A 12,867-nucleotide genomic window follows, 5' to 3' on the forward strand; every position below is an offset into this window, starting at 1 on the left:
AAGTTAGGATATATGAATGTTATGGAATATTATTGTTCTGTAAGAAATGAGCAGCAGGATGATTTCAGAGAGGCCTCGAGAGAATTACAGGAACTGATGTTGAATGAAGTGAGCAGAATCAAGAGAACATGGTACACAGCAACGGCAAGATTATGTGATGATCAACTATGAAGGGCGTGGCTCTTTTCAACAATGAAATGATTGAGGCCAGTTCTCATAGACTTGTGATAGAGCCATGTACACCCAGAGAGAGGACTGTGGGGATTGAGGGTGGATCACAACATAGCATTCTCACTCTTTTTGTTGTTGTTCTCTTGCATTTTATTTTCTTTCTCATTTTCTTTCCTTTTTGATTTGATTTTTCTTGGGCAGCAAGAAAATTGCATAAATATATTTATATATGTTGGATTTAACATGTTTAACATATATTGGATTGCTTGCCATAGGGGGAGGGGGAAGGAGGGGAAAATCTGAAACACAAGGCTATGCAAGGGTCAATATTGAAAAATTATCTGTGCATATATTTTGAAAATAAAAACCTTTAAAATTTTAAAAATAAAATAAAATAAATGTAAAAAAACAAACAAACCCCAAATGAGATTGCTCTCCAGAATGGTTGAATTAGCTTACAACTCCCCCAACAATGTATTAATGTTCCAATTTTCCCACATCCTCTCCACCATTCAGGATTATTTTTTCCTGTCATTTTAACTAATCTGAAAGGTGGAAGGTGGTACCTCAGAGTTGTCTTAATTTTCATTTTTCAAATCAATAATGATTTAGAGCATTTTATCATATGACTAGATATGGCTTTAATTTCTTCATCTGAAAATTGCCTGTTCTTATTCTTTGGCTATTTATCAATTGGGGAATGGCTTGTGCTCATAAATTTGAGTTAATTCTCTATATATTTTAGAAATGAAGCTCTTATCAGAAACACTGGATGTAAATCCCCCCCCACACACACACACATATACACACACACTTTTCTGTTTCCCTTCTAATTTTGGCCAAATTGGTTTTGTGTAAAACCTTTTTAATTTAATGTAATCAAAATTATCCATTTTGCATTTTATAATGTTCTCTAGTTCTTTTTTTGGCCATAATTTCCTCCCTTCACAGATCTGAGAGTTAGACTATTCTTTGTTCTCCTTATTTGCTTATAATATCAATCTTTAAACTAAATCATGAACCCATTTTGACCTTATCTTGGCATAGGTATTTAGTTGTTGGTCACTGCCTAGTTTCTACCATATTATTTTTCAGTTTTCCCAGCAGTTTTTGTCAGATAGTGAATTCTTATCTCAGAAACTGGAATTTTTAGTTTTATCAAACACTAGATTACTATAATCCTTGACTATTGTGTTTTGTTAACCTAATCTATCTCACTGACCCACCACTATATTTCTTACCCAGTACTAAATGGTTTTGATGACCACTGCTTTATAATATAGTTTTAGATCTGGAACATCTAGGCCACCTTTCTTTTCATTTTAAAAAAAATTAATTACCTTGAAATTCTTGATCTTTTCTTCTAGATGAATTTTATTATTTTTTCTAGTTCTATAAAGTAATTTCTTGGCAGTTTAATTGGTATGGCCCCAAATAAGTAGATTAATTTAAGTAGAATTGTCATTTTTATTATATTAGCTCAGTACTCATGAGCACTTGATATTTTTCCAATTGTTTAGATCTGACTTTATTTGTGTGAAAAGTGGTTTTTAATTGTGGTCATATAGTTCCTGGCTTTGTCTCTCTGGGTGGTAAACTCTATTTATTCTTGTACTCTCTAGTGTTAATAAGAATAGGTGTTGTAATTTGAGAAGTGGTTTTTCTGCATCTATTGAGATAATCATATGATTTCTGTTAATTTTGTTATTAATATGGGCAATTACGCTGATAGTGTTTTTGCTATTGAATGAACTCTATATTCCTAATATAAATCCCACTTGGTCATATAGTATATTATAATTTTCTGTAATCTTTGCTAATATTTTATATAAAATTTTGCATTCACTAGGGAAATACGTCTATCATTTCCTTTGTTTTGGCCCTTCTTGGTTTAAGTATCAGCCTCATATCTATGTCATACAAGGAATTTGGCAGAACTCCTTTCTCCCCTAGTTTTTCAAATAGTTCATGTAGTATTGGAATCGATTGTTCTTTAAATGTTTGGTAGAATTCACTTGTAAATACATCTGGCCTTGGACATTTTTTTCTTAGGGAGTTCATTTATGGTTTGTTCAAATTTTTTTTAATGGGGTTATTTAAGTATTTTATTTCCTCATCACTAATCTGGACAATCTATATTTTTTTAAAGTATTTATCCATTTCACTTAGATCATCATATTTATTGGCATACAATTGAGCCAAATAGCTCCTAATTCTTGTTTTAATTTCCTCTTCATTGGTGATAAATTCACCATTTTCATTTTTTATACTATTAATTTGGTTTTATTCTTTCCTTTTTCTGTTTTTTTTTCATAAAACCAACTTTTTGTTTTGTTTATTAGTTTAATAGTTTTCTTTTAAATTTATTAATCTTTCCTTTGATTTTCAGAATTTCTAATTTGGTATTTAATGGAGGGTTTAAAATTTTTTTTTCTAGCCTTTTTAGTTACATGCTCAATTTGTTGATCACCTTTTTCTCTCTTTTATTCACAGAAGTATCTAGAGTGATAAAATTTCTCCCAAGAACTGCTTTGGCTGCATCACATACATTTTGGTATGTAGTCTCATTATTGTCATTCTCTCGGATAAAATTATTGGTTATTTTTATGATGTGCTGTTTGATCCACTAATTCCTTAGGATTAGATTATTTAGCTGCCAACAAATTTTTGGTCTGTTTTCCATGGCTGTTTATTGCATATAATTTTTATTGCATCATGATCTGAAATGAATGGATTTAATATTTCTGTCTTTATGTATTTGATTTTGAACTTTTTATGCCCTAATACATGGTCAGTTTTTGGGTAAATGCTATGTACCACCTCATTCAGTATTTTCCAAAGATCTATCATACCTAACTTTTCAAAATTCTATTTAGCTCCCCTTTGTGTGTGTGTGTGTGTGTGTGTGTGTGTGTGTGTGTTTAGATTTTCTAGTTCTGATAGATGGAGATTGAAATACCCATCTAGTATAGTGTGGCTGTCTGTTTCTCCTCACAACTCACTTAAATTTTCTAAGAATTTGGATGCCATAATACCATTTGATCCTTGCAAAACCTTGCATTCCAAATTCCCCCTCCCTTTCTTCATCCTCTCCTTTCCCCCATACCCTCCCCAAGATGACAAGTAATTCAATATATGTTAAGCTTGTTAAAAATATATATGTTAAATCCAATATATGTATATGTATTTATATAATTATCATGCTGTGCAAGAAAAATCAGATCAAAAAGGAAAAAAATGAGAAGGAAAACAAAATACAAGTAAATAATAACAAAAAGAATGAAAATGCTATGTTGTGATCCACACTCATTCCCCACAGTCTCTCGGGGTGTACATGGCTCTCTTCATCACAAGGTCACTGGAACTGGCCTGAATCACCTTGTTATTGAAGAGAGCCAAGTCCATTAGAAGTAATCATCATATAATCTTGCTGTTGCCGTGCACAATGATTTCCTGGCTCTGATCATTTCACTTGGCATCAGTTCATATAAGTCTCTCCAGTCTCTCCGAAATATCCTGTTGGTTGTTTCTTATAGAACAATAATATTCTATTATATTCTTATACCATAATTTATTCAGCCATTCTCCAAGTGATGCATAGTTTCCAGTTTCTGGCCACTACAACAAGGACTGCCACAAACATTTTGGCACATGTGGGTGCTTTTCCCTTTTTTATGATCTCTTTGGGGTATAAGCCCATTAGTGACACTGTTGAATCTAAGGGTATGCACAGTTTGATTATTCGTTGGCCAAAGCTCCAAACTGCTCTCCAGAATGGTTGAATCAGCTTACAACTCCACCAAAAATGCATCAGTGTCCCAGTTTTCCCACATCTCCTCCAATATTCATCATTATCTTTTCCTGTCATCTTATCCAATCTCAGAGATGTGTAGTGGTACCTCAGAGTTGTCTTAATTTGCATTTCTCTGATGAACAGTGATATAGAGCACCATTTTATATGACTAGAAATGGTTTCAATTACTTTATCTGAAAATTTGTCTATTCATACCCTTCATATCAATTGGAGAATAGCTTGAATTCTTATAAATTTTATACAATTATATATTTTAGAAATATTTATTAGAACTCTTTGTAAGAATATTTGGGTGTAGAAAATTATTCTAAGTTTATTGCTTCCCTTCTAATCTTGTATTGATTTTGTTTGTACAAATTTTTTTAACTTAATATAATCAAAATTACCTTTTATATTCAAAAATGTAGTCCACTTCTCCTTTGGCCACAGATTCTTTTCTTATCCACAGATTTGAGAGATAAACTATATTTTGTTCTTCTCATTTGCTTATAATATCACTCGTTATGTCTAAATCATGAATGCATTTTGACCTTATCTTGGTAAAGGTGGTCAGGGGAGAGATGAGATCAGAGGGACATTTGACAGAAACCACAGCGGTGCAGATACAGATACAGACGGATAGACAGACACATAGATAAAGACAGACAGACAGGCAGACACACAGATACAGATACAAACAGACACACAGACACAGAGATGCAGATACAGACACACAAACACATAGATGCAGATACAGAAAGACACACAGACGCATAGATGCAGATACAGACAGACAAACAGGCAGACACATAGATGCAGATACAGACAGATAAACAGACACATAGATGCAGATACAAGCAGACACACAGACACATAGATGCAGATACAGACACACAGACACAGAGATGCAGATAGAGACAGACAGACAGGCAGACACATAGACGCAGATACAGACAGATAGGCACGTAGATACAGACAGACACATAGATGCAGACACAGACAAACAGACACATAGATACAGATGCAGATACAGACAGACTCAAAGACACATAGATACAGATGCTGATACAGACACAGAGACATTTGTGTACAGATACACACAGACAGACATATAGATAAAGATGCAGATACAAACAGACACATAGAAACAGATGCAGACAGACACACAGACACATAGAAACAGATACAGCCAGACAGACACATAGATACAGATACAGACAGACAGACACATAGATGCAGATACAGACAGACACATAGATATAGATGCAGATACAGACAGACACAAAGACACATAGATACAGATGCTGATACAGACACACAGACACGTAGATGCATATACACACAGACAGACATATAGATAAAGATGCAGATACAAAAAGACACACAGACATATAGAAACAGATACAGACAGACAGACACATAGATGCAGATACAGACACACAGACATATAGATACAGATACGGATAAAGACAGATACACAGACACATAGATACAGATGCAGATACAGACAGACTCATAGATGCAGATACAGACAGACACAGAGATACAGATACAGACACACAGACACATAGAAACAGATACAGACAGACAGACACATAGATGCAGATACAGACACACAGACACATAGATACAGATACGGATAAAGACAGATACACAGACACATAGATACAGATGCAGATACAGACAGACTCATAGATACAGATACAGACAGACACAGAGATACAGATACAGACACACAGACACATAGTTAAAGATACAGACAGATACACAGACACAGAGATAGATACAGATACAGGCACACAGGCATAGAGATACAGATACAGACACACAGACACATAGATGCAGATAAAGACAGACAGACAGGCAGACACATAGACGCAGATACAGCCAGACAGGCACATAGATACAGATAGACACAGACACATAGATACAAATACAGACAGACACAGATACAGATGCAGATACAGACAGACACAAAGACACATAGATACAGATGCTGATACAGACACACAGACACGTAGATGCAGATACACGCAGACAGACATATAGATAAAGATGCAGATACAAACAGACACACAGACACATAGAAACAGATACAGACAGACACATAGATGCAGATACAGAGACAGACACACAGATAAAGATGCAGATACAGACAGACACATAGAAACAGATACAGACAGACACATAGATGCAGATACAGACACATAGATACATAGATACAGATGCAGATAAAGACACACAGACACATAGATACAGATACGGATAAAGACAGACACACAGACACAGAGATACAGATACAGACACACAGACACATAGTTAAAGATACAGACAGATACACAGACACAGAGATAGATACAGATACAGGTACACAGGCATAGAGATACAGATACAGACAGACAGACACATAGATACAGAAACAGAGAGAAAGACAGACACATAGATACATAGTTACAGATACAGACACATAGATATAGATACAGACAGACACAGAGACACTTAGATACAAATACACACAGACAGACACATAGATGCAAATACAGACAGACATGCAGACACAGAGATAAAGATACAGATACACAGAAACAGAGACAGAGACAGACACACAGACACAGAGATAGATACAGACAGACACATAGATACAGAAACAGAGAGACAGACACATAGATACATAGTTACAGATACAGACAGACACACAGACACAGAGATGCACATACAGACACACAAACACATAGATGCAGATACAGACAGACAGACACATAGATACAGATACAGACAGACACAAAGACACATAGGTACAGATGCTGATACAGACATACAGACACGTAGATGCAGATACACACAGACAGACATATAGATAAAGATGCAGATACAAACAGACACACAGACACGTAGAAACAGATACAGACAAACACACAGACACATAGAAACAGATACAGACACATAGATATAGATACAGACAGACACAGAGACACTTAGATACAAATACACACAGACAGACACATAGATGCAAATACAGACAGACACGCAGACACAGAGATAAAGATACAGATACAGACACACAGAAACAGAGACAGATACAGACACACAGACACAGAGATAGATACAGACAGACACATAGATACAGAAACAGAGAGACAGACACATAGATACATAGTTACAGATACAGACACACAGATACATAATACAGATACAGACAGACACACAGACACAGAGATGCACATACAGACACACAAACACATAGATGCAGATACAGACAGACAGACACATAGATACAGATGCAGATACAGACAGACACAAAGACACATAGGTACAGATGCTGATACAGACATACAGACACGTAGATGCAGATACACACAGACAGACATATAGATAAAGATGCAGATACAAACAGACACACAGACACGTAGAAACAGATACAGACAAACACACAGACACATAGAAACAGATACAGACACATAGATATAGATACAGACAGACACAGAGACACTTAGATACAAATACACACAGACAGACACATAGATGCAAATACAGACAGACACGCAGACACAGAGATAAAGATACAGATACACAGAAACAGAGACAGAGACAGACACACAGACACAGAGATAGATACAGACAGACACATAGATACAGAAACAGAGAGACAGACACATAGATACATAGTTACAGATACAGACAGACACATAGATATAGATACAGATACAGACACACAGAAACAGAGACAGATACAGACACACAGACACAAAAAGATACAGACACACAGACACAGAGATAGATACAGACAGACACATAAAAACAGATACAGACAGACACAGAGACACAGAGATGCAGATACAGACACACAAACACATAGATGCAGATACAGAAAGACACACAGACGCATAGATGCAGATACAGACAGATAAACAGACACATAGATGCAGATACAAGCAGACACAGACACATAGATGCAGAAACAGACACACAGACACATAGATGCAGAAAGAAACAGACAGTCACATAGCCGCAGATACAGACAGACAGTCACATAGATACAGATACACACAGACACATAGATACAGACAGACACATAGATGCAGATACAGACAAACAGACACATAGATACAGATGCAGATACAGACAGACACAAAGACACATAGATACAGATGCTGATACAGACATACAGACGTGTGTACAGATACACACAGACAGATATATAGATAAGGATGCAGATACAAACAGACACACAGACACATAGAAACAGATGCAGACAGACACACAGACACATAGAAACAGATACAGACAGACAGACACATAGATACACATGCAGATACAGACAGCAGACACAAAGACACATAGATACAGATGCTGATACAGACACACAGACATATAGATGCAGATACACACAGACAGACATACAGATAAAGATGCAGATACAAACAGACACACAGACACATAGAAACAGATACAGACACACAGACACAGAGATACCAACACAGACAGACATATAGATAAAGATGCAGATACAAACAGACACATAGACACATAGAAACACATACAGACAGACACATAAATGCAGATACAGAGACAGACACACAGACACATAGATAAAGATACAGACACACAGACACAGAGATAGATACAGACAGACAGACACATAGAAACAGATACAGACAGACATACAGACAGACACACAGACACATAGAAACAGATACAGACAGACACATAGATGCAGATACAGAGACAGACACACAGACACACAGATAAAGATGCAGATACAGACAGACTGACACATAGAAACTGATACAGACAGGCAGACACATAGATGCAGATACAGACACACAGACACATAGGTACATAGATACAGATGCAGATAAAGGCACACAGACACATAGATACAGATACGGATAAAGACAGACACACAGACACATAGATACAGATGCAGATACAGACACACAGACACATAGTTAAAGATACAGACAGATACACAGACACAGAGATAGATACAGATTCAGGCACACAGGCATAGAGATACAGATACAGACAGACAGACAGATAGATACAGATAGAGACAGACAGACAGACAAATAGATACAGAAACAAAGAGAAAGACAGACACATAGATACATAGTTACAGATACAGACAGACATGCAGACACATAGATATAGATACAGACAGACACATAGATATAGATATACAGACAGACACAGAGACACTTAGATACAAATACACACAGACAGACACATAGATGCAAATACAGACAGACACACACAGAGATAAAGATACAGACAGACACACAGAGATAGATACAGATACAGACACACAGAAACAGAGACAGATACAGACACACAGACACATAGATAGACACAGACAGACAGACAAATAGATACAGATACAGAGAGAGAGACAGACACATAGATACATAGATATAGATACAGACAGACACACAGACACATAGATATAGATACAGACAGACACACAGACACATAGATATAGATACAGACAGACACACAGACATATAGATATAGATACAGACAGACACAGAGACACTTAGATGCAAATACACACAGACAGACACATAGATGCAAATACAGACAGACACACAGATACAGACATAAAGATACAGATAGACACATAGAGATAGATACAGATACAGACACACAGAAACAGAGAGAGATACAGACACACAGACACATAGATAAAGATACAGACACAGAGATAGATACAGATACAGACAGACACATAGATGCAGAAACAGACAGACACACAGACACATAGATGCAGATACAGATACAGACAGACAGACACATAGATACAGAAACAGAGAGAAAGACAGGCACATAGATACATAGTTACAGATGCAGACAGACACGCAGACACATAGATACAGATACAGACAGACACACAGACACAGAGATGCAGATACAGACACACAAACACATAGATGCAAATACAGAAAGACACACAGACACATAGATGCAGATACAGACAGAGAAACAGGCAGATACATAGATGCAGATACAGACAGATAAACAGGCAGACACATAGATGCAGATACAGACACACAAACACATAGAAACAAGCAGACACACAGACGCATAGATGCAGATACAGACACACAGACACATAGATGCAGATAGAGACAGACAGACAGGCAGACACATAGACGCAGATACAGACAGACAGGCATATAGATGCAGATACACACAGACACATAGATACAAATACAGACAGACACATAGATACAGATGCAGATACAGACAGGCAGAAAGACACATAGATACAGATGCTGATACAGACACACAGATGTGTGTACAGATACACACAGACATATAGATAAAGATGCAGATACAAACAGACACACAGACACATAGAAACAAATGCAGACAGACACATAGAAACAGATACAGACAGACACATAGACACATAGATACAGATGCTGATACAGACACACAGACACGTAGATACAGATACACACAGACAGACATATAGATAAAGATGCAGATACAAACAGATACACAGACAAATAGAAACAGATACAGACAGACACGCAGACACATAGATGCAGATACAGAGACAGACACACAGACACACAGATAAAGATGCAGATACAGACAGACACACAGAAACAGATACAGACAGACAGACACATAGATGCAGATACAGACACACAGACACATAGATACATAGATACAGATGCAGATAAAGACACACAGACACATAGATACAGATACGGATAAAGACAGACACACAGACACATAGATACAGATGCAGATACAGACAGACACAGAGATACAGATACAGACACACAGACACATAGTTAAAGATACAGACAGATACACAGACACAGAGATAGATACAGATACAGGCACACAGGCATAGAGATACAGATACAGATAGACAGACACTTAGATACAGATAGAGACAGACAGACAGACACATAGATACAGAAACAGAGAGAAAGACAGGCACATAGATACATAGTTACAGATACAGACATATAGATATAGATTACAGACAGACACATAGATATAGATACAGACAGACACAGAGACACTTAGATACAAATACACACAGACAGACACATAGATGCAAATACAGACAGACACGCATACACATAGATAAAGATGCAGACAGACACACAGACACAGAGATAGATACAGACAGACAAATAGATACAGATACAGACAGACACATAGATACATATACAGAGAGTCAGACAGACATATAGATGCAGATATAGACAGAGAGACACACAGAGACAGAGGACAGATACAGATAAAAACAGACAAACAGGCACACAGACACAGAGATAGATACAGACAGATAGACACATAGATGCAGATACAGACAGATAGACAGTTACATAGATGCAGATAAAGACAGACACACAGACACATAGATACAGACACAGACAGACACACAGTCACATAGATGCAGATACAGATACAGAAAGACAGACACAGATACAGATACAGACAGACACACAGACACATAGATACAGATGCAGACACACAGATACATAGATAAAGATACAGACAGACACAGAGATAGATACAGATACAGACACAGAAACAGAGACAGATACAGACACACAGACACATAGTTAAAGATACAGACAGACACAGAGATAGATACAGACAGACAAATACATACAGATACAGACAGACACATAGATGCAGAAACAGAGAGTCAGACAGACATATAGATGTAGATATAGACGGAGAGACACACAGAGACATAGATACAGATACAGACAGACAAACAGACACACAGACACCTAGATACAGACAGACAGCAGATTCAGATCGACACAGAGATACAGCTACAGACAGAGAGACACAGACACATACATAAAGATACAGACAAACAGAAACCCAGAAACACAGATACAGACAGACATACAGACACACAGATACAGACAGACACACAGACAAAGAGATACAATACAGACAGACATATAGACACATAGAAGCAGATACAGACAGACACAAAGACACATAGATACAGATACAGACACATAGATATAGATACAGACACACAGAAACAGAGACAGATACAGACACACAGACACATAAAGATACAGACAGACACACAGAGACAGATACAAAGAGACAAATAGATACAGATACACACAGACACATAGATGCAGATACAGAAACAGACAGACAGACAGACACATAGATACAAATACAGAAAGACAAACAGACATACAGACACCTAGATAGAGATAGACAGACAGATACACACCGACACAGAGATACAGCTACCAAGAGACAGACAGAGACACATACATAAAGATACCGACAAACAGAAACACAGAGACACAGATACAGATAGACACATAGATAAGATACAGACACATACATACAGATACAGACAGACACACAAACACAGAGACAGATACCGACAAACAGACACATAGATACAGATGCAGATACAGAGAAACAGACACATAGATACAGATACCGACAGACAGACACATAAATGCAGATACAGACAGACACACAGACACATAGATACAGATACAGACAGACACACAGACACATAGATGCAGATACAGAGACAGACACACAGACACATAGTTAAAGATACAGACAGATGCACAAACACAGCGATAGATACAGATACAGGCACACAGACACAGAGATAGAGATACAGACAGAAAAACAGACACAGAGACACAGGTACAGACACAGACACATAGATAAAGATACAGAGAGACACAGAGAAACAGAGATAGAGATATAGACTGACAAACAGACACTTAGATACAAATACAGAAACCGAAACAGATACAGAGAAACAGATAACAGATAGAAACATAGACACATAGATACAGATACAGACACAGACAAATAGATACACAGACAGACAGACACACAGACACCGAGATAGATACAGATACAGACAGAGAGAT

General features: G+C 37.0%; 1 protein-coding gene across 8 annotated transcripts in view; it reads left to right on the forward strand.

Annotated features, from left to right (window-relative positions):
• LOC100921344 overlaps nt 1-12,867 on the forward strand; it is an 81,058-nt gene that overhangs the window by 10,523 nt on the left and 57,668 nt on the right. For all 8 annotated transcript variants that reach the window (XM_031963913.1, XM_031963912.1, XM_031963915.1 and 5 more), the window contains exon 3: nt 2,665-2,725. The gene's annotated coding sequence lies outside the window, so the exon portion shown is untranslated. The remainder of the gene's footprint in view (nt 1-2,664; nt 2,726-12,867) is intronic.

This window comes from Sarcophilus harrisii, chromosome 3 (assembly GCF_902635505.1).
Source record: "Sarcophilus harrisii chromosome 3, mSarHar1.11, whole genome shotgun sequence".
In the NCBI taxonomy this organism is placed as follows: Eukaryota; Metazoa; Chordata; class Mammalia; order Dasyuromorphia; family Dasyuridae; genus Sarcophilus; species Sarcophilus harrisii.